The 25,335-nt window shown below is 35.3% G+C and overlaps 1 protein-coding gene across 2 annotated transcripts in view; it reads right to left on the bottom strand.

Annotated features, from left to right (window-relative positions):
* KLHL1 (kelch like family member 1) overlaps window positions 1-25,335 on the bottom strand; it is a 360,073-nt gene that overhangs the window by 296,933 nt on the left and 37,805 nt on the right. The gene's annotated exons all lie outside the window — the stretch shown is intronic.

The raw sequence follows: 25,335 nt of genomic DNA, 5'->3' as shown, positions 1-25,335 counted from the left end.
TTTCAAAGAGCAAAAGTTTTTAATTGCTATTTTATTTATGTATTATATTTTTCTCTCTGATTTTCATTTCTCTGTTATTTTCTTACTGTTTTCCTTTAGGTTTCTTGAACATTTTTTAAATTGCAATTTGATTTATCTTTAGTATCTTTTAGTGTATCTTTTTGTATAACTTTTTTTAGTGGTTTCTGTAAGTTTCCGCTATATATAAATAACAACAAATTTTATATGTGTCAACATTTTGCCAGTTGGGTTAAAGTGTCAAAACCTTACCTCCCCCATACTCCTTTGTCTTTCTCTATTTATCTACACACATTTGTAAACACATTAGACAGTATTATAATTTCTGCTTTCACCACCAAATATAATTAAGAAAACTCAAGAAGCAATATATGCTGTATTTACCAATAATTATAATCTTTTCTTTCTTATGATTTTTAAATTTTCTTCTTTTATTATTTCTTTGATATGTAAAGAACCTCTTTCGTCATTTTTTTAGAGTAGGTCTACTGGTGACAAATTCATTTGCCTTCCTTAATCTGAGAATATTTCGGTTTCCCCTTCATGTCTGAAAGATATTTTCATTCAACATAGAATTCTATGTTGACAGTTCTTTTCTTTTAGGACTTGAAAACTATTGTGCCACTTTCTTCTGACCTCTATGATTTCTGATGAGCAATTCACTGTCATCCGAATTGTTTTTTCCTTATAGGCAATGCTTTGCTTCTCTCTGGCTGCTTTTAAGAATTTGTATTTATCTTTAGTTTTCAAAAGTTTCATTATGATGTGTCACGATATGGATTGTTTTGGGTTTATTCTATTTTGAATTCATTCACCTTCTCGAATCTGTAGATTTATGCTTGGTATTGTCATTTCTTATTTTATTTTGTGTGTCAAATTTAGGGAGTTTTCAGCCATTACTTACATGAATAATTTTTAAGTGTCATCTTCTTTTCCTTCCCTTATGGAACCCAAATACACAAAGGTTTGATATTTTATAGTAGTTCATAGGTCCCTGAGACTAAGTTCATTTTTTCCCCCAATCTATTTTCTTTCTGTTGTTCAGATTACGCCATTTCTACTGATCTATCAAGTTACAGAATTCATTTTTCTGACTTCTGTTTTTGAACCAATCATTTGAGTTTTATTTTCATTGTTGTATGTTTTTTTGTTCTGTAATTTTCATTTGATTCTTCACAATATTTTCTGTGCATTTTTCTGAAACTATCAATTTTCATTTGTATCAGGTATGTTTATAATACTACTTAAAACATTTTTATGTTGGCTGCCTTAAATCCTAGTGAGATAATTTAAAACCTGTGCTATCCCAGGGTTGGCTTATCTTGTCTTTCTTCACTCTGTTTGAGATCCTCCTGATTATCAGTATAATGAGTGATTGCTAACTGTAACTGGACATTTTGGATTTTCATTGTAATACTCTGGATCTTATTTAAATCTTGTGCTTTGGGGCGCCTGGGTGGCTCAGTCGTTAAGCGTCTGCCTTCGGCTCAGGTCATGATCACAGGGTCCTGGGATCGAGCCCTGCATCGGGTTCTCTGCTCTGCGGGAAGCCTGCTTCTCCCTCTTCCACTCCCCCTGCTTGTGTTCCCTCTCTCGCTGTGTCTCTCTCTGTCAAATAAATAAAATCTTTAAAAAAAAATATATAAATAAATCTTGTGCTTTATCAAGTCTTCTCTGACTCTGCTCTGCTGGGTGGGGGGGGTGGGCACCGCCTCAGTATTTCCATACTGAGATTTAAGTCTAAGTTCTCCTGTCTGTGGACAGGGTGATGGAAAAGTAGGGGGAGTGAGGTGCTCTTTTTCACTTTGGGATAGAGGTACAGTGAGAGGTTGGGCTCTCCATTGGGTCTCTGTTATATTATTCTGACTAGAATAGGTAGGAACAAGTTATTATTGCTTCCCACACAGTTTCTACTGGCACCATAGAGTGGTGGCCTTATTAATGAGGGATGAGTACTCTTTGCTTGTACTTCTCTGACCCCATCCTAGCAGGGAGGGGAAGAAGTGTCTTAATACCTCTCAGTGAGGCTAGAAATCCAGACTCCCCATATGGTCTTCACTGATGGGGTAAAGGAGAGATATTGGGAAGGGGGTCTTGTTATTGGCATGTGAGGGTGAAATACCACCAGACATCCTACTTAGCTTTCTCTGAGGCCGTGACAATGGGACCTCCTTATCTCCTGGCAAGGGTGGATACCTAGGTTCCTCAGCCAGCATTTGCTGGTGGGGAGGAGGATGAAGCTGTAGATTTTTCCTCATGTCTCTGGCTGAAGTAGATTGTTTGTTACCTAAAATTTTTCTGCCTAAAACTTTGTCTTGCTAGGCTGCCCATTCCTAGTATTTGGCTAGAGACAGTAGATTTTCTTGGGACTTTTTTCTCTGCCTTTTTGTATGTCCAGGTTAGTGACTTCTCCATTATTCAACCTGGGCTATATAAGGCAAGAATAAAAACTGGAAAATTCACCACTGTGTCATTTCTTGGGTCCCCAGCTACCTAACCAGTCTGCCTTCTTTTTACATTCTACCTCTTATGTGTTATTTACTGATTTATATATTTATTCAAATATATCTCTACTATATATCTATATATATGTGTGTGTGTTATATATGTGTTTGTTATTCATATATATGTGTGTGTGATATATGTGTATTATTTACTTATATATATATTTTACATCCATATATATTTACATGCATCCACATATACATATATATGTGAATATATATGTGTGAGTGCATGTGTATGTGTGTGTGTGTGTGTGTGTATGAGGTGGTTTTAGTTTACTTATCAAGAGGAATAGGAAAGAGTCCATCTATTCCATCTTCCCAGAAACAATTCTGTCAGTTTTTAAATAGTCAGCATAGAGGAATCACAGAACTGTACTGGACTCCTGGGCTCTATTTCCAGTTTTGATTATGACTCACTGAGTAACCTTGGGAAAGTCATTTAACCTTCTGTGACCAAGTTTTGTTGGTGTAAAAAGGAAATTGTAACACTTAACTCTCATGGGTGTTATGTACAGTAATTCATATTTGAAGTCATTTTGAGGGTCTTTACACACACACACAGCACAAATTGCTTTTTGAACTGTAATACCGAAGTCAACATGCAACTCAAAGAATGCAGACTTGATTCATACAGCCATCATCCAAAAGGCTGTGAGTTCTTTCTCTAAGATGATCTTTCCAAGGGAAAAATAGTATTACTTTCTAAAATTATTAAGTCCCGGCTCCCTGCTCCGCGGGAAGCCTGCTTCTCCCTCTCCCACTCCCCCTACTTGTGTTCCCTCTCTCGCTGTGTCTCTCTCTGTCAAATAAATAAATAAAATCTTTAAAAAAAAAAAGGGGGGGGCGCCTGGGTGGCTCAGTCGGTTAAGCGTCTGCCTTCGGCTCAGGTCATGATCCCAGGGTCCTGGGATCGAGCCCCGCATCGGGCTCCCTGCTCCGCAGGAAGCCTGCTTCTCCCTCTCCCACTCCCCCTGCTTGTGTTCCCTCTCTCGCTGTGTCTCTCTCTGTCAAATAAATAAATAAAATCTTTTAAATAAATAAATAAATAAATAAATAAATAAATAAATAAAATTATTAAGTCGAATATATTGCAATCAGGAGCAAATGAACTTATGATAAATCCAATAAATCAAGCACACAAATGGCCTTTTCTGCTTTATCTTGATCTTTAAAGCTTTAGTTTTTGTTAGTACAATTCCTCAATTGCAAGCATTATCCTCACTAGAAGACATATTCTAAAAATATTTTTCCTATTGTGTTCTAAAAACAAAACCATTATTAACTCGTCACACATTTATGAAAAACTTACCACCTGTTAGATAAATTGCAAAAAGTGGGAGATACAGGGATAAGTGTCTTACAGTTGGCAAGCAACAGAATGGGGAAAGAGCTAATAAATAAATATTACAATTTGAACTCCATTACAAAAAACACAAAAAACAAAACACAACAAATTCCCTTCTGACATCTAAAGTTGAGTGCAACTTATATGTTTAAATGTTTAAAACATTGCTGGGCTTACTCTTATAATTGCATATCTAACATAAAGGAAAATATATATATATATTTTTTCCTAAATGACTAATGGGCATCACCATAACATGCATCTCCTTAACTGGCAAAATCAAATTAGTTCTTTCCAAGTCAGGGGACGCTGCCCTAACTCCATTCATTCAGAAGGACAAGAGCTAATGTTTAGTTTCCAGATTAGCAGAGAGACTTTCCTCTCCCAATTTTGTCAAAACTTTTAATCACATTTAAACACTATGCCTGAAAACTTTCTCATCCCAGTAAAGCTATCTTTCATTCAATCAAATCCTCAACCGAACTTTTTAAGGAAACACTTTTTAGTTAAGCTGTTCTTTTCTATTTTCTTTTTCTGTTCCTTTCTCTAAAATGACAAGAGGGCATAATGTTGAATCTCTTTTTAGTAACAGGGCAAACTCACTATAGAAAGAAGATTCAATTTGGCCAAGAGGCCAGCAGAGTGAAACATTCTACAAAGAGGATAGAGCTGGTAAAAAGACATGCAAAGAACTGAGAACATTTTGTGTTTGTCACTGGGGCTTGTGTGTGAGATAAAAGGTCACAGATGGTAAGTACTGTCAGGAGGAACACAGTGGCCAATTTCATGAGCAAGTTTTACATTAATGATTACATTTATTTCCCACAAAGTCTCCGGAAAGTACGGATAATTGTCCCCATCTTACAAATGAAAAACATTCTGCTCAGAGAAAATAACACACTAAGATCCCATAAGCACAGTGGGATAGATCCTAGCCTTGCACCCAGCTACATCTGACTTCACAGCCTGTGTGTTTATGGATTACCACACCAAACACTAGAGCTGCAATTCTGGATTCTCTCCCCTTCTCATCCAAAGCATTAAGGCAACTGTTCTTCTAGGGATTTAGATCTTCACTTCATAGTTTCAAATTTAGGGCACATTGACTGTTTTGAATAAACTCCTTCACCAATATTTATCCTGCATTAGAGACTATGAATAGTGCAGTCAATAAGATGCTTATTCCCTTGTGAAGCCTGCACCTGAGCCTTCCTCACACATCCTAACACATACACAATAGTACTGATGTGGCCCAGTGCAAATTACAGGAATAGTTGAGTCTGAAATGTTTATGCAACACTAATTTTTTTTTCACAAAACACAATGTCATAGATATAATACATAAGAAAAAATATAAAAACTTAGCTTGCCCAGTTTGATTTTAAAAGGTAAAAACAAGATCACAAACTTTTGGTTAATTTTAGGAAAGAGATTATATTCCAATTTAAAAATTAGTTCATTGTGCAAAAATATCCATATTACCCCAATTAGCTTAAAAAGGAAATTAGTTTATTGATATACATAATAATCATACAGGAACAATTTGGCCCTGTATAGTAAATTTTATGAAGGCTGTATTCTTTAGAGACACATTACTTCACCCATTCACTATTTCTCAATAATAATATAGGGAATTCATTCATTAAGCATAAAACTCTGATCTTATTGAAAAGGAAGATTCTTCTAACCTCTGAGCAGTAGTATGCATGTCACATTTTAGGGATTTCCCTTGAGGGAAACAAATTCTGAACATACTGCTTTAAAAATATAGCTAAACATATGAATTGAAACATTGTATTACAAACAAAATTAAATTCTTAACTTCAAAAATGTAACTTTCTTCCTCCCAGGGATCTTTGTAACTATATCCTATTTCTCTGGCTGCTTCTAGATTTCCAGGCATAAACAGAACAATATTCTAAGGTAGCATAGATAAAGTACCTCACTTAAAGCCAGAGGCCAGGCTTGGTGCTTTCAGTGGTCAGATTTAAAACCTTGGATGTGGCTCTTTGTATCTCTGGACCTTAGCTCCCTCATATCATAATGGAAGTGTTCAAATAAATTATTGATGAGATCACTTCAAAGTCTGACACAACAAGATTCCATTTCATTTTGGGGGGAGATTTCAGCTCTTTATCACTGGCATACATCACCCCACAACTCAGCATGCTATCTCAAGGAAAATCTTAGAAAAAGAAACATGATACTATTGTACAAATTACGTTTTTCAAGAATCTAACACAAATATATGCTCCCTAGAGTTTCAATAAGCCAGATTGGCCTGACAAGAAATGGACATTCTGAGAACTCAGAACTTGATGTTGAGTGATTGTCCACTTATCAAAAATATTGATGGTACTTAGAATGTACAACTACCTAAATTCTGTGTATATTTCAGAATACAATGTAAGATTCAGTTTTAGTTTTGTGATTATCTCTAGCTTTATCTTTAAGCATATTTGAAGAAAAAGACAGATTGGTCCAATCATAGTTTTTGGTAAGCCAGGAGGTTATTAAATAACTGCATATTATTACATCAACTTTATCTGGCAAGGCAGTCTACTAGAAAGATTTTGAAATCTAAGGATAATACCTAAAAAGGGGCAAATACAGGAAAAATTAAGCCAGTTATAAGGGTAAGGCTATAAGAATCATTTTATCCACTTTTATTTTGCTTTAATCTGGTCTCCATTATTGGTGTAAGTATACTTCCTTTTAAAGAGAAATTCATTTGTTACAGCTCTGATATGTAAATTGGATGCGATATCCTTAGTACTGATACTACATGTTTCATTAGCAATTTATAGCTTAGAAAGTACTTTCTTATTCATTACTTAACTTTATATTTCATGAGACATTGTTTTTTTTTCCAGAAGGGATATATTATACCCCATTTTAACGATATGGAAAATCGAGGCCAAGCAGGTTTAGATGAGTGTTCATGGAGCTACCATGTGACAATTGAACCCAAATTTTAAATTTCTTTTTGTCTCTAAATCCAATTCCTTTTTTTTTTTAAAGATTTTATTTATTTATTCATGAGAGACAGAGAGAGAGAGAAAGAGAGAGGCAGAGGGAGAAGCAGGCTCCCAAGGAGCAGGGAGCCCGATGCGGGACTCGATCCCAGGACCCTGGGATCACGACCTGAGCCGAAGGCAGACGCTTAACCATCTGAGCCACCCAGGGGCCCTCTAAATCCAATTCTTTTATTTCTTTTTGTCTCTAAATCTAAGTTGAAGAAATATCATTAGTTCTTGCTAAAGACATTTTTCCTTTTTAAAATTCTCTACTTAACATTTTTAAAAACTTCGTCCAACAACTTCTCAGATTTCAGAATTCCAGCAATCACTACTTGACCTTGGTCTGAATTACTAATAAAAACATTAATGAACCCCTAAATCAGCACACAAATGAACTATGGCTATTTAGTTTGTGCTCCCACCATCTGCAGAGAGTGTAATCATCATTGCCATAAACATCAGCATGTATAATTTATGACATGGCAATGATACCACACAAAGCTCTGTAAACTTTTTATAGTTTATTTGTACAGGATTTTATGATTTACAGTGTGCTTTTAAATACAGTACAATGATCCCATTTTAACTTCATAACAAACTTAAAAATGAGAAAGGAGGTGTTTTTGTCCCCATTTTATATATGAGGAAAATGAATTCCACATAAATGATGTGGTGGCCACAGAACATGGAGTTAGAAATGAGAATTTAATATTGTTCAAATTTGTTTTGGCTTACCCCAACACAAAACAGAATTATCCTACTTGCTGTCTTTTGACAGAACATTAGTACTGGTAATAAACCATTATTTAAAACCATAAAACATTAAAATGGGAGGAAAAAATGAGGAATGAGGCAGAATAATAGATAATTTATTTAGAAGTGATAATTTAACAAATATTTTTCCAGAATGTGAAATATAAAATAAAAACTGTAAATAATCAATTTATTGCCTTAACTTTTTACTGTGAAAATACTGCCTTTAATTGATCATTTAAAGTGATCAGGTGAAACTATAAAAAAGAAATAACTTCTAATTTTATCACCTTAATATTAGTAATAGAACCCATCCAAAATTTGAAAGTCAATTTTGATGCTCTCTATGTCATTAAAAGGAGCCATTTGATGGAAACCGAGTTGTGTTACATGAAATATTCATACATGATTCTGGAGCCTTCTTTCTTAAGAAAGCTTTCTATAAAAGTCTTCTTCAGAAGCCAGCATCTACCTCTGTATGAAACTTTTATCTAGGGAGTTAAAGTTTTATAAGGTTTAAGATTATAAAATATTAAAATGAAGGTTGAAGTTCTGATATGTTCACTCAAAGAAAGTGAGCTGAGGCTTTTTTTTCTTTTTTTAAATTCTTACTCTTTTCTCTATGAAGAGCATAAGAACTGAAATACAGTGCACTTCAGAAATTCCCTAAAGGACAGTGGTGATTGATTTCCCTTTTCATGTTTCATAACTGGGGTTCCAAGACTCAGCTAAAATAAATATTAATCTGGCCAGTTGCTACGCTGATTTGAATTACTAATTTTTTTTTTATATATCTCGGTTTAATTATGGTGATGCAAACTTCACTTCTCCAGCCTATGAAACACTATAAAAAATATTTTTAATCACAGTAAAAGACAAATTTTAACTTGGTAGTTGTTTACTATCAAGCCCTAAATATAACATTTTTATGAAAGCAATTTCACAATAATCTTCAAAATATTATCATCAATATCTGTGTGGCATTTTACTATTTTGAAAGTTTTTATATGCACCAATAAATTCTGTAGTAATAATTATCATCCCTAGAAAATTGAACATCATATTTTCCATAGCTAGCTGTAGCAGGCAAAGTCATTGTCTAATGTCCTACTTTTAAAAGAATTGTAAGTAGAAATCAATACTGGAGAATATAAAGAGGGCAGTCACATTCCCAAGCCAAGTTTAGTTGGAATATAACATACGTCACTGGGAAGACATTAGATATGTCTAGATCACAGATTTCTACAAAAAATAGATATATGGAGTAGGGAGTTAGGGTTTTCTATAAAATAATTGTTAATATATTTTCTCATGGGGTCTGATAACTTATTCTTACTGTTGCCTAACTATGTCATGTAGAGATTTCATAGCATTTTATTTAATCCTAATTAGTAATATTGCTTTTCCTAAAACCAAAATCTCACAAGATGACCATTTGAAAACATTTTTTCTGCCCCTGCTTAGCAAGTGAAAATGAATAACAGATGGTTATATCCTTTATTGATAGTTGCCTTCAGCTCATCAGACTTTACTTTTGATTACAGAAAATCTTAGTGTTATCCTAGAGTTATTTCTACATAATGTTCTTAACCATTGCTGCTTACTTTGGGCATCAGGTACTTAATATTCACCAGAAAGAACTCATGTGGATATTTCCTATTAAAGGGCAAGTATTTTATGCAGACATTCCATGAATCAAATTTAACTCAAAAAAAGGGTAATTCCAGCATTGAGATTGTCTAAAGTAGGTAGTAATTTACACATTAATTGAACTGTTTAAATGTATGGTAATGGGGCACATGATAAACATACTGTTAAAGAGTTTCTTGGACTAGATGAGTGGATGCCTCACTGATTTTAGGGACCTTTCCCACGTATGATTTATGATTCTACCTGCCCTTGTTGACATTATGGACTCTCTGCCAATTTGTTCTACTGACTTTTCATAGGTAATGGTAACTTGATAAGGAAATCCACATCATTTTTTTTTTAAAGATTTTTTTTTATTTATTTATTTGAGACAGAGAGAATGAGAGAGAGAGAGCACATGGGGGGGGGGGTCAGAGGGAGAAGCAGGCTCCCTGCCGAGCAGGGAGCCCGATGCGGGACTCGATCCAGGGACTCCAGGATCATGACCTGAGCCGAAGGCAGTCGCTTAACCAACTGAGCCACCCAGGCGCCCCAGGAAATCCACATCTTATTTATTTATGTATGTATTTATTTTTGTTGGCTCCAAAATAAAAATCCTAACTTAAAGAAATGGAAATAAAAATTATTTTTTCCATTTTTGGGTTTACAGAATTATTTTGATTTGTCAAACTCTATTAAGCTATACTTTTATAGATTAACTTTTATTCTTATATGTGACAAAATTTCCAATATTTCAGACACCTAGATTTCATATTCTTTATTATTGATCTCTACTTTCTTAGCAGCTGTATAGGGCACTGATTATGAATTTAGTTCATACTAGAATCCAAATTTCCAGTAACTAGCAGAAATTCTGATGCATTGAAAATGTGTTTGCTCAATCAATGGTGGAATTCAAAGTTAATGTAGCCATAATAAAATAAGAGTTATGCCTCCTTTTAATGTAGTATATTTGGTATCACTATTATAAGGCTGTAATTGTGCCTTTAACCATGAAACATAAAGACAAAAATCAATACCCTTGCCTATGAGAACTTGAGAGAAGGGTAAGGTACAATCCTGAAGAACATTTAAGTTATTTCTCACACTTCCCCAGTATTTGTGAGGAGTGTTTTTGAGTAGCTATATTCTAAAAGAAGAGACCTCTTTTGTGATGGTAGCTAAACTAAGAAAAAAAGCTTAATATCTTTTATCTTCCAAATTTAGAAGGCACTATCGAACTGAGGCTTTCCCATATTTGAAGCTATTACTTAAAATTTGAATTTAATAAAATGTTTTTGCTAAAAAGGTAAAGGTCCTAGACACACCAAAGCATATTTTAATATTAGCTATTCTGCAATGTATTTTGATTGCCAATATTTAGTAATATTAACTACTAAAAGATTTATTAAAAACCTAACAACTTACAGGTTTCCAGGAAGGCATCCATTTTATCCAGATTGCCCAGTTTATTGGCATATAGTTGTTGATAATAATTTCTAATAATTTTTTTCTATTTCCTTAGTGTTAGTCATGATCTCTCCCCTTTCATTCATAATTTTATTAATTTGGGTCCTTTCTCTCTTCTTTTGGATAAGTCTGGCCAGTGGTTTATCGATCTTTTTAATTCTTTCAAAGAACCAGCTTCTAGTTTCGTTGACCTGATCTACTGTGTTTCTGGTTTCTAATTCATTGATCTCTGCTCTAATCTTAATTATTTCTCTTCTAATGCGTGGCTTAGGCATCGTTTGTTGCTTTTTCTCTAGTTCTTTAAGGCGTAAAGTTAGTTGGTGAATTCGGGATTTTTCTGTTTTTTTGAGTGAGGCTTGGATGGCTATATATTTCCCCCTATGACCGCTTTTGCAGTATCCCATAGGTTTTGGACTGATGTGTTTTCATTCTCATAGGTTTCCATGAATTGTTTAAGCTCTTCTTTGATTTCCTGGTTGACCCAAATATTCTTGAGCAGAGTGGTCTTTAGCTTCCAAGTGTTTGAATTTCTGCCAAAGTTTTCCTTGTGATTGAGTTCCAGTTTTAAAGCATTATGGTCTGAGAATATGCAGGGAATAATCTCCATCTAACCCAGAGCAATCTATACCTTCAATGCCATCCTGATCAAAATTCCAATGACATTTTGGGCACCTGGGTGGCTCAGTTGGTTAAGCGACTGCCTTCGGCTCAGGTCATGATCCTGGACTCCCGGGATCAAGTCCCACATCGGGCTCCCTGCTCGGCAGGGAGTCGGCTTCTCCCTCTGACCCTCTTCCCTCTCATGCTCTCTGTCTCTCATTCTCTCTCTCTCAAATAAAATCTTAAAAAAAAAAAAAATTCCAATGACATTTTTCAAAGTGCTGAAACAAAGAATCCTAAAATTTGTATGGAATCAGAAAAGACCCCGAATTGCCAAGGAAATGTGGAAAAAGAAAAACAAAGCTGGGGGCATCACGTTGCCCAATTTCAAGCTATATTACAAAGCAGTGATCACCAAGACAGCATGGTACTGGTGCAAAAACAGACATATAGACCAATGGAACAGAATAGAGAGCCCAGATATGGACCCTCAACTCTCTGGTCAAATAATCTTTGACAAAGCAGGAAAAAATATGCAATGGAAAAAAGACAGTCTCTTCAATAAATGGTGCTGGGAAAATTGGACAGCCACATGCAGAAGAATGAAACTTGACCATTCTCTAACACCAAACACAAAGATAAATTCAAAATGGATGAAAGACCTCAATGTGAGACAGGAATCCATCAAAATCCTAGAGGAGAACATAGGCAGTAACCTCTTTGACATCGGCCACAGCAATTTCTTTCAAGATACATCTCCAAAGTCTAGTGAAACAAAAGCAAAAATAATAATAAAAGTCCCCTTTTGGGACTTCATCAAGATAAAAAGCTTCTGCACAGCAAAGGAAACAGTCAACAAAACAAAGAGGCAACCCACAGAATGGGAGAAGATATTTGCAAATGACACTACAGATAAAGGGCTGGTATCCAAGATCTATAAAGAACTTCTCAAACTCAACACCTAAAAAACAAATAATCAAGTCAAAAAATGGGCAGAAGATGTGAACAGACACTTCTCTGAAGAAGACATACAATTGGCTAACAGACACATGAAAAATGTTCATCATCATTAGCAATCAGGGAAATTCAAATCAAAACCACACTGAGATACCACCTTACACCAGTTAGAATGGCAAAAATTGACAAGGCAAGAAACAACAAATGTTCTAGAGGTTGTGGAGAAAGGGGAACCCTCTTACTCTATTGGTGTGAATGCAAGTTTGTACAGCCACTTTGGAAAACAGTGTGGATGTGCCTCAGAAAATTAAAAATAGAGCTACCCTATGACCCAGCAATTGCACTTCTGGGCATTTACCCCAAAGACACAGATGTAGTGAAAAGAAGGCCCATATGCACCCCAATGTTCATAGCAGCAATGTCTGCAATAGCCAAACTGTGGAAAGAGCCGAGACGCCCTTCAACAGATGAATGGATAAAGAAGATGTGGTCCATATATATGATGGAATATTACTCAGCCATCAGAAAGATGAATACCCAACATTTACATCAAAATGGATGGGACTGGAGGCGATTATGCTAAGCGAAATAAGTCAAGCAGAGAAAGTCAATTATCATATGGTTTCACTTATTTGTGGAACATAAGGAATAGCATGGAGGACATTAGGAGAAGGAAGGGAAAAATGAAGGGGGGGAAATCGGAGGGGGAGATGAACCATGGGAGACTATGGACTCTGAGAAACACACTGAGGGTTTTAGAGGGGAGGGGGGGTGGGGGGATGGGTTAGCCCCGTGATGGGTATTAAGGAGGGCACGTACTGCATGGAGCACTGGGTGTTATACAAAAACAATGAATTGTGCATCACTACATCAAAAACTAATGATGTATTGTATGGTGACTAACATGACATAAAACAAAACAAAACAAAACAAAAAACAAAAAAATACTCTAACAACTGTTTTTTTTTTTTTAATTTACCTTTAAAAATGAAAACAAAATCTAACTTGGATTTTCATTTGTTTCCTCTGAAACAGGCTCTCCTCCTTTCTTTCCCACATATATTAAATTCAGTGCAAAATCATGGGGAGGGGGGTTGAGGGAGGAATCAATCAAGTGCTAAGTGCTGTTCTTAAATACGGAGAAATAAAGATATGAATTACACATGTTACTTGATCTGCATGAAAATATGCTGGAGTGGGAAAAACAAATAAGTACCCAATTAACAGAAACGTATATAAGGCAAAAAATGATTATTGCAATAAATATACTAAATGAACTTTTATGAGCAGACAAAGAAATAGACTATTAACTTTGGGGAGAAGACAGAAAAATTATATGTAATGGTGAAATTTGGCTGTAGTCTTGAAGAAAAATATAGAATTTCAAAAAGTATGATAGAAATCAAAAGTTTAAAGAGTATTGTAGGTTCTATGAATAAAACATAGAAAGAGATATTTAACTACAAGACTTTTCCAAGAAGTGTAACACTTAGAATGGCAGAGCCTTAAATAGCCAGTGGGTAATATAAGATGTGAAAGATAGATGAGTGCCATATTTGGAGAGCATTCTATGCAGCATCAAGAATTTTATTATTGGGCGCCTGGGTGGCTCAGTTGGTTAAGCGACTGCCTTCGGCTCGGGTCATGGTCCTGGAGTCCCGGGATCGAGTCCCACATCGGGCTCCCTGCTCGGCAGGGAGTCTGCTTCTCCCTCTCCCGCTCCCCCCTCTTGTGCTCTTTCTCTCTCTCACTCTCTCGAATAAATAAATGAAATCTTTAAAAAAAAAAAAAGAATTTTATTATTTATGGCATAAACCATGGGAGACACTGAGACCTTTGTAAAAAGTGAAAACAAGATACGTTTTTAAAGATAAATTTAAGTCGAAGAATTTTGTCAAGGGTATATTTTAGCAGGGAAATGGGCTAAATACAGGAAATTAATTACGATACTTTTGTGAGAGTCTACTTAAAACAGAAGCAAAGGAGAAAAGAAAAAAAAGAGTGGAGACATATTTGAGAGATAAAAGGGATTGATGATTTACTTAGTATGGAGACAAAAGAAGGGAACTGAATCAAGATGCTTTCAAGCTTTCTTTTCTGAAATACAGGATATCTGGGAAAACAAACAGGTTCTGAACAGGATCAGATGAAACAACTGGGAAAGAGCTTTCGTTGACATTTATTTACTCTGTGCCACACGCTGAGGTAGGTACTCTACATACATCGTCCCGTTTGCTTTCCGTGAGAATGTAATGAAACCAGACATTATCGTCCTCATTTTTCATTGAAGAACAAGAATGTCAGGAAAAGCCAATTACGTATCATGGTATAATTTTAACTGGTAAAAGTGTAATTTTACAAATTAAATAAACTCATGTTTATTTTGAATTTTAATTTGATGTATGTGTATAGTAAGTACTATTTTGTGTCTGGATTTTTCTTAAAGTTATGTCTGTGAGAGTCACCTTGTTGCATGTAGCAGTCAATCAATTCTTATTGCTTTAAAATAGTCCAGTGTATGAAGATTCCATGCTTTATCCATTCCATTATTTTTGTTTGTTTTTTAGAGAGAGAGAGAGAGAGAAAGAGAGTGCACACCTGTGCACGAGCGGGGGCAGGGAGGGGCAGAGGGAGAAGGAAGAGAATCCTGGCTCAGCAAGGAGCCAGATGTGGGGCTCATCTCAGGACCCTGAGATCATGACCTGAGCCAAAATCAAGAGTTGGATGCTTAACCAACTGAGCCACACAGGCGCCCCTTTCCATTCCATTAAGAATGGATATTAGGTTATTTCCAGTTCGAGTCATTACAAATAACATTGTTATGAACTTCTTTCACATATGTTTGAGTTCACATATGTGATTATTTTGAGGGTGTGCATCTTTTCAAGTGGAATTGGTGGTCCATAAAGTACGTGTGCGCTCGTATTTAGTACACACTGCCAAACAGTCTCCATACTCATTGACAAATTTACACTCACACCAGTGGTTGTACTGCATCTTGAAAATGCCAGATATTAAATATTCCTTTCTTTTTAAAAAGTTTAGCCATTCTGATGGATACTTAGTTATATTTCATCATGTTTTGATTTGTATTGTATTAATAGCCGTTTGGATGTTTTCTTTTGAAAAGTGGCCTGTTCAAATTTGCTATTTTCAAAAAGTTAGTTCTTTGTATCTTCTTTGTAGAAGTCCTTAATATATTCTAGATGACAGTTCATTTTTGAAACTATATATCACAAACATCTACTCTGTGGCTTCACTCTCATAATGGTGTGCTCTGGTGAACAATTTAAATCCCAATAAAGTCCAATTTATTACTTTCTCCTTTGTGAATCTTCTTTGAGAAATCTTTGCTTGTCATGATATATGAAGGTGTTTTCTCATATTTTGTCTAGATGTTTAATTGTCCTATTCTTTATGTTTTGCTGATGATAAATATATTATTGATCTTGTATATAGTGTGAAAGATATCAAAATGTTAAACTTTTTTTCTAGATACACAACTGACCCAGCATTATTTATTAAAAACACCGTATTTCTCCACTGCATTGCAATGAAGACTTTGTCACATACCAGGTATATGTGTAGTTCTGTTTCCATTTCAATTAATTATTCATCTATCTTAGCACCAGTAACACAATATTTTATTTCCTTTAGTTGTATAACAAGTTTTGGTATTTTGTAGAGTAACTCTTTAAGATTGCTTAAACTGCTTTTGATCCTTAAAAATTTCTTAAAATTACAGTCAATCTTAACAACTTCCATCCAAAAGAGATGGAATTTTAATTGGGATATAATTTAAACTATACATAATTTGGGAAGAACTGGTATCTTTACACTGTTGCCTCTTTCCACTCTTGAATATGCTATAACCTTCTACTCATTTAGTTTAAAAAATTTTATCTTACTAATGTTCACAGTTTTCATTGTAGAAATTTTTTTATATATTTCATTAGATTTATTACTTTCAATGTGACTAAATCTTTAAAGTTCTTATAAAAATCATCTTCTACACATTCGGTTTTGACAACTTATTCTAATTTATAGGTGTTAAAGTCACTTTATATAGTGATCTTGCACCTAGCAATCTCACTAAACTCATTCAAGAATTTATCTGCAGATTAAGTTTTTTAGGGAGGGAAGTTGTTTGATTTTGGTCATTTGATTCTGAATTTTTTGGTATGCCTGATTCTTTTTATTTGAGACTGGATATTGTATATGAAGTATTATAGAGATTCTTGATATTATCTTTCTCTGAGGTGATTAAATTTTCTTTTGGTAAGATGATAAAGTATGGACAGATCCTCTTCTGATAGGTGAGGAAGGTCAAATTCTAGTTTGCAGCTACCCCTGGGATATAGCCCACCCAGGGGTCACAAGACACCTGGAGGGTTGTTCTTAGTCCCTCCTCTTTGGCAGGCCTGAATTGCAATTTTTGTCTGACCAGTAACATGAGAATCTTATATTTTTGTTTGGTTTTTGGTCTTAATGGCCTTTTATTTCTTGGTTTATTGGCATCCCTTCCAAAACTTGAGCAGTGTCTTAATCAGCAACTGCCTTAAGAGGACAAGATATAGGCAGAATATCAGGCTCACTCCCTTTTGTTTCCCTTTATCTAGGGACTTTGACCCTCAAGTCTTTGTTGACTTGGTAGCCCAAAGTCATTTTCGTTTACTGCATAGTGAGGCTGCAACAACCTCCAATTCATGGTTTTTTGCATAGCATCCATTACGTGCCCTGTGAACTGGTAAAAGATTTGAGGATAAAACGTAGCTGCAAATGCAGGATTCATCTCAGTTCCCTTCCCTATGCTCCAGGATCTTGCATCTCCAAATCCTTGCTGTCTTGGTTTCTAGTTTTTGTTTGTGTGCTTGTTATTTTTAATACACCTTTTTTTTATTCTCAGCTGGAGGTGTATCTGATTCCAGCTTCTGTGACACAGTCAGAGTATAAATCTTGTGTTCTTCAACACAAAATACATTTGAAGGGCAGCAGAAAATCCATATAAAACTATCTAGCTTGAACTCATGTGGAATTTTGAGGTATACGTGAACATTTTAAACTTGAGATTTATTCACCCAAATTCATCAGTATAAACCACTCAAGTGATTTAGATGTGAAAGTAACATGTGCTTTTTAAGTCTATCTCTATTACATGCAACCTAAGTAAGTTATTTAGGGTGCATAAACATATTGAACTAGAACTCTAGATCAAAATTTCCAAGTACAAGATACCCAACTTTTTTTTTCTTCTATTCTGTTTAAGTAAAACTGCAGTGGTTCACCCTTAATTAGTTCAAGATAAAAATGGATACTTATTAAATTTGGCATAAATAAGTTAATTGATGAATAAGTAAATATAGCATCTATCCATGCCTGTCTTATATCAATTTTTCTTGTTGAGTTTATTTTTTTTAATGTTTTAGACTTGCCTTTGTGGACAAGCATACTATTTTTTTTCAGTTTCAATAATTTCATTCCAGTTCACATTTGTGTAACAGAATTCTATTCTCATTATATGGACACAATTAAAGTTTGTTACAAAAGAAAAAACTAAATGCAAAAAAAAAAAAAAAAACAACTAAATGCATTTGCCTTTTTAGTTATCAGTTTTTTCTCCTGTTCAAAGATGTGTGATTTTTTTCCTCTGATCTTCTTTTTACCTTAAATTAATAAAGAATTTTACTTTCTCTTCTAAAGTTTCTTTTTTTTCATTTTAGTTTTCCCAATCACATCATGCTTGCTTCTGGAAAATACATAGTACTGTTAAATTTGGCTACAGGTTCTGACCTTTCTTAATGGCAATTCAGTTTCCTCTGAACACAACTCAGTTTTCAGTCCTCAGTGATTTCAAACCTTCGCTTAAAACTCTAAGCATCCAGGGCACTTTCTGACTTCTCTTTAAGTAGACTGTTTTAGGTGGGATATATAAGGCCCTTGGGAGGTACAAGTATTTTCTATATTCCAATAAATTTTTTCCAGGAGTTATAGTTTTTTGTTTTTTGGGTTTTTTTAGTCCCACAGGCAGCCACTCCATAGACAGCATTAATAACAAGGGCATAATTTTTACCTCTAAGTAGGATAAAGCTTATGTTCTTTTTAAAAACAGCCACCACAGCTTTTACAGATGTTAACATGCAATGCATTTACTAAACCTTCACTGGTATCATCACATGGCTTCTGATGTGATCGTTATAACTAATGCGGTGTTATAACTAATGACAATGCTCATATTGTCACTTTCACTCATACTTTCATTTCCCCATGCCATTTTGTCATTAAAAATTTATCCATTGGTGGGGCCTCTAGGTGGCTCAGTCAGTTAAGCCTCTGACTCTTGATTTCGGCCCAGATCATGATCCCGGGGTCATGAGATTGAGCTCCGCATCGGGCTCCATGCTCGGCGGGAAGCCTGCTTCTCCCTCTCCCATTCCCCTAGCTTGTGTTCCTGCTCTCGCTGTCTCTCTCTCTGTCAAAGAAATAAATAAATAAAATCTTAAAAAAAAACCCAAAAAACTAGCTCACGACTGACTGTGTTGCATGAGTGCCTTTCTTCGCTGTGTGTGAGATGTGCTGTCTTGGAGAATAAATTTTGCAAATATCAAGTTTTGACTTAGATTACATTTATAGGTGGGCCTATGGAACTGGATGGTTTCTTTTTCTTCCTAGGGTCCGAATCATTCTTAAATTCAGCAGGGTTAACGCAAAACCACCCAAAACACCAAAACTGTGAAATTTTGTTTTCTTCAGGAAAATATGCATCGAAATACTGAGGTAATAATATAGGTTATAAAAAATAGTTATCCTGAGAACTGATTGATTACCAAACTTTAGAGGACTAATTAAAGGACATGAGACACACGGAACAAAGCAACAATGATTTATGAGGACTAGTTAATCAGTGTACAAAGAGAATGAACAAAGCAACAATATTTATTTTGGCCAGTTGGCACCAAGATTTTTGCTAGGTTTCTTGGACAAAAAGATAAATAAGACAGTACTTGCCCTCAAGTTCAATATCTGTTTGAAGTATAGTATCAGTGAAAACCATACAAAAAAAAAATTTTTTTTTTTAATGTGTCATGTCATAAATGAGAGCAGAGAAATCAAGAAAGGTGTTTGTGTGCTCACCTCACCAGACCTTTGGAAAGTTGAGGGTGATGTGAGATGATCAGCTTCATTAGAATTAAATATTCTAAATTAAATATTCAGAGGTGAGTATTAAATACATGGGAAGTCCATAGTATGTGTCACCTTAACATGTACAGGGTTGTTACAACTTGTCATTCAGAAGCTGCTTCTCAGCTTCCGCCCACATCTGCTATGATAGTTCACACCATGCTTGTAGTGTTTTATGTTTTCAACTGTTTGATTAGTATTCACTTAATATAAACTTCACAAGGTAAGTAACCATTGCCTACCATCGTATCTGTAATGCCTAACAGTGTCTGGTAGAGTGAATATATCTTGGATAAATGAGGAGATATAATATATAGCTAACTTGGCCGCCTGTCAATGTTCGTGCGTAACAGACTTGTACAGCTCACTCTGACTTAGGTCTAAAGCTGGGTGAGGGAAACTGAGTCCTAAACGTTGTCTCCTCAACATTGTTACCTGCAGCTTTCAGCTCTTAAGGTCCACTGATTATTTACTTTCTTTTAATTAATCTTGAGGTGTAATTGTAATGCAATAAAATGCACACATATGAAGTGTACAGTTTGCCCAATTTTGACTCATGTGTACACGTGTGAAACTATCCCATCCGAATTACATTTTATTTCCCTCAACCAGAAAAGCTTTGGTGCACCCCTTGGCAGTCAGATCCCCCTCAAACCTTTTGAACAAAGATGTCTAATTCTACCGCCATAAATAACTTTGGCCTGCCATAGGACTTCATATGAATAGGGTTATATAGTATGCACTCTTTATATCTAACTTTCTTTTGCTCAGCATGTTCTTGAGAGTCATCCTTTAAAAAATTGCTTAGTAGTGTTTCATTGTATTAATATATTGTCATTTAAAATACATGTATTTATCCTCCCGTTAGACTGTTTCCAGATTTGGGCTATTTTGAATGAAATTGCTGGCTTCTTGATTCTTGTCCCTACCTCTTGGAATTCTGAGCACCAAATTATCAAACCTATGGTGTCACTGATGTCTCTGACTCTCTGAAAACTGTTTTGCATGTGCCTGTACGCACAGGGAGTAGGGATAATCGTTCATAATTTTCCTTCTCAAAGACAGTTGTCCAAAAATAAGTAAACATTTTTTTTTAGATTTTATTTATTTATTCATAAGAGAGAGAGAGAGAGAGGCAGAGGGAGAAGCAGGCTCCCCGCTGAGCAGGGAGCCCGATGCGGGACTCGATCCCAGGACCCTGGGATCATGACCTAAGCCGAAGGCAGATGCTTAACCATCTGAGCCACCCAGGCGCCCTAAGTAAACATTTTTGACCCCATTCGCTTCTCTGTTCTAAAACACATCGCAAATTGGCTTAAGGCCCTGTCTACCGACCTGTTCAATTGTCAGTTCCTGGGCCCAACTTCATTTCTCCCCACATCCGTTCTTCCTTCTGAACCAGAGTCACTCCCTTAAAACAAATACGTTGTGAGAGGAAACAAGGGAGCAAATTAGGGAAAGGAAGGAGAAAATAAACATTGACTGCTACCTTCTTTGTTGCTTCACTTCTGATATTTCTTTAAAATTATCATTAAGTTATTTAATATTGTTTGAAAACATATGCAAAGTCTGAGACGGGCTTTTCTACAACCAACAAAACATCACATGTTTTCTACCTTTAGGAGATTTATATTCTAGCAATATGGACATTATCAAATTACTAAAGCATAGGTGTTATTTAATATCAGTAAAAGTGCATTTGGAAGAAATGAACCAGGTTTCAAAAGAATGGAGAGGGTAATTCTGGCAAATACATAGGTCATGATCAAGTGATGGTGACTTGATACTATAACGCTGTTTATAGACTAGAGCCATCAAGAACAGTGATATTTGAATATAGATCTACCAGCATTCCTTCTTTCAGTGATTCCTTTGTATTTATAGCAATATTTTAATTTTAACTATGGGTGCAGATATTGATGAAAGACAAACTAAATACTAGCCAAGTGACTAAAACTTGGTGGTATTTTTATGCAGGATTTCGTGTCCTTAAGCGATTCAGGCCAAGCACCTCGCTTATAGGAAATGACCAGAGCAACACCATCAGCTCCACCTTCAAGGTCAAATCTCTCTAGACTATGGCATGCTAGCCAATCCTCCCTACCTACACCTTGAGCCATAGCAGGGAAAGGACAATACATTGAGAAGAGGTAGGAAGCAGGTGATTAAGAATGGAAGGCTGAAAGACATGGTGCTTGCCTATTCCTACAACAATCAGTAACAAGAAAGCAGCCATTCTTTTATTTAATTTTATTGTTCACTAACACTGGGAAAGAAATATACCCTGCAGCATCAATTAGCATTAAATAAAATTTTAAGAACAGTGGGAAGTTTTAGGGAATATAACATTTTCCCCTGGATTTTATTCTTTAAATCTCTATGTTTTGGGGGAAATAAACTGTGCAAAAGGGAGTAATGTAAACCTATTATAGCCAAAACTTCACAGATGCACTTTAAAGCCAGAAGCAGTGCCTTTGTTCAATGACACATGAGCATCCATTGACGTAAGGGCTTAGCAGGTGGATCAGACAGATGGTAGTCAGAATTCCCAGGTTTACCACTAACATTCATTGCTTAATCAAAACCAAGATAAAGCAAAAAATATTTAAAAGAGAAGGCTAAGCATATATCAACTCCTATTACGGAGACTAGTAAGCTAAATTTTGCATTCCACAGTGATTATCTGGGGGAAATTAAAGCATTAACTAAAGACATTGATAAATATTTCTATCAATTTGCTCAGACAAAAATGTTTTTTAAACTACAGACTATAGCATAATTATTCAAAATAAACAGTAATTAACTGAACTAAATCAAGCAACACAAGGGTTTGTAAATTTGCCCTGTGGTTTACCAGCTGTGCTTTTTACTGTCTGCACTGTGAATTTACACTCAAGCTTTGAGTTCTCAAGAGGTGGTAGAAATTGAAGCATGTTTTAGAAGCATATTAAGTACAGATAAAATTACTAATTTAGTCAGTCTAAATCATCTGGCAATGAAAGATTTATTTTAAAAAATCTTTGTGAAGCAAGTTTACCAAGCTTTTATTCGGCACCTACTGTATGCCAGAAACTGCGAGAAGCATAAGGATATAGATTTAAAGAAGACATTTAGGGTGTAAAGAGAATAAAAAATAGAGACACGGTACAAAATTCTGAAGAATAATTAAACTCCAGGTTACTGACTTAGTAAATCAAGAAAATGAGCAGAATTCTTCCTTAGAGCTACATTAAAAACGAGTTTGAGAATCAGAAACTCCATGTATTACCTCTCTTTTGGCCTCAGATCCATAATTCTTCCTGGATAGTGAGAAAGGTTTATCCCAGAGTCTGATAATTCTGGGGATGTTTTCTTTTATTTGCTTCTCTTTGTCATTAGGGACAGTACTCACAAGGCATGCTGCAAGAGTCCTTGTCACTGTCAGGGTTGAAATTATAATGGATAATTTGCATGGCACTGCATGACCTGGGCTAAATTTTTGGATTCCTATTTGTAACCACAGTATGTATATGGTATACTTCCACTGAAGTGGGAAGATTGCTTGATAACAGAATGAAAAACAATCATTTTATATGACAACTCTTAAATACTAATCTATCTATTCACCTCCCTAGCAGGTTTCCCATTGTTCGGAGTCTCATGTTTTCTTTATGATTCCAAAAGCATAGCTTCAGCATTCAATTTATGAAGTCATATTTAATAAACACTTTGTAGGCACTAAACAGAGCATTGGGGATATAGAATGAATAAAACCCCATTCCTGTCCTCATGGTTCTCACATTCTAGTTTTCATAAGATTCAGTTTTATAATCTAGTTCAACTGGATAAAACTGCCATGGCATGATCATCCAAACAGTGTCTGAACAAGTATTCAGAAGCTACCTAAAAACACACTAATCCAACCAGAGGAAATACGTCTCAACATTTTCACGTTATACGTTAGAAAAAAAAAGGCAATATGTAAAACATACCCTGTATTCAGTGTTTATTCTATGTAATACATTGAACTAATAGCATTATCTCTTTTAATTTTTTAAAACACTATGTGAAGTATCATTTTTTCCCTTTTCCTATATTTATCTTAATTCTTTTTCCATTTTATTTGTAGAATGTTAGGTCTATGAAAAAGTGAGAGACTTGCCAAACGTTAAACAGCCACTAAGTGGTTACCCAGGAACTGAACCCTGTCTGGGGAGAGCCAGTGAGGAACTAGTGGTAAACTGTCATCCAGATCACCTGCTGTCCAAGTTGTGGTCCAAAATGGGCAGATCATTCAAGTAGAATTCCTTCTTACAGAACAGAAAAAGGACAAGAAATACTAGAGCGGGGACCCAGGAGGACAGATTCCTACACAAAAAGTTCTTAGGGAGGTGCTAGATGCCATGGTTCTTGGAAACAGGCTGAAATCCCCAAGCACTGGGACTTTCCAAGAACTATGGAATCCAGAATTGCCTTCGGAGTCATTGAGAGCCACCATCCTTCCTCATTACTGCTACCGTAACCATCACTATCCTCAGGTAATCTCACCCACCAGTGGAGCAAAATTTTACCCCAAATGAGAAGGAGGTACAGAAGAAATAGGAGAAGGTACAGTTGCTATCCCCAAGAAATCTGGTAAGAAGGAAGACTCCAGAAATAGACAAGCCTGCACAGTGACTAGTCCAGAAGTACCAACCCTCTCGAACATTCAAACCATGTCAGACACATAGATCATCACTACCCAGTTACCATGATGGGGGAGCGGGTGGCAGGTTAAGTTACTCTGTTAACTCTGAAGACTACTTTTAATGTAAATAAAAATGCTTGGATTTGTTTTCCTAAGGATCAGTCAGTGTACATGAAGACACCCAGTTTTCATATGAAAACCAAGCTAACTTGAAATCAATTTTAATTTAACTTTTCTGATACATGGATCTAGCTTTGTTTTTTTTTTTTTTTTCAAATGGATTTTACATGTTATCTTTTTTCTCTTCTTAATTTTTTTCAGGTTTATTAAGGTATAATTCACAAATAAATTATAAAATGTTTAAATTGTATGCTGTGATGATTTGGTTTATGTATCTATTGGGAAAGAATTCCCCAAATCTAGTTAATTCACACATCCATCATCTCATATATTTATCTTTTTTGATTTTTGTAAGAATGCTTAAGTTCCACTTTCTTAGCAAACTTCAGTTATATAATAGAGTGTTAGCAACTATAGCCACCATGCTTTGTGTTAGATATTCAGACCTTACTCATTTTACAGCTGAAAGTTTCTATCCTTTTACCAATCTCTCCTCATTTTCCTCACCCGCCAGTCTGTAGCAACCGCTTTTCTATTCTCTGTTTCTGTGAGTTTGACTTTTTTTTTAGATCCCATATATAAGCGACACCATGCAGTGTTTGTCTTTCTGTCTGGTTTATTTCACTAAATATTCATTTTAAATATTATCATTGATATTTGTTACTTATGCTTTATGACAACCGCATGTTTCTAATTATTTATTTATTTAATGTTATTTCAGTTAATTTTAGAATTTGTTTTAAAAGTAGCAGAAACATGTATCAACTCTTCTAAACTTAATACAATGCATAAAATAACAAGTTATGTATATGCTTTATATTTATAAATTCAGTATCTGTGACAGAGTTATACTTTCAACAGAATGTGCTGTTCCTTTTCAAACTTTTCTTTGATCATGGTAAACCATATGTTGTTCACTCAAGTGCTGACCATTAGACCTATCAAATGGTGTATGTGAAAATAAGATTATTTTTCATTTTATTTACAGTGACATGAATCAACAAATTATGATGATTTAAAAGCCATTGAGGTCTTCTAGAATAAGGTATATTGTATCGGGTGTAGCTAATT

This window comes from Mirounga angustirostris, unplaced genomic scaffold (genome assembly GCF_029215605.1).
Source record: "Mirounga angustirostris isolate CCGP_5_RB_7025 unplaced genomic scaffold, mMirAng1.0.hap1 SCAF_3, whole genome shotgun sequence".
Classification (NCBI taxonomy): Eukaryota; Metazoa; Chordata; class Mammalia; order Carnivora; family Phocidae; genus Mirounga; species Mirounga angustirostris.
This window is presented reverse-complemented; position numbering and strand designations above follow the sequence as displayed.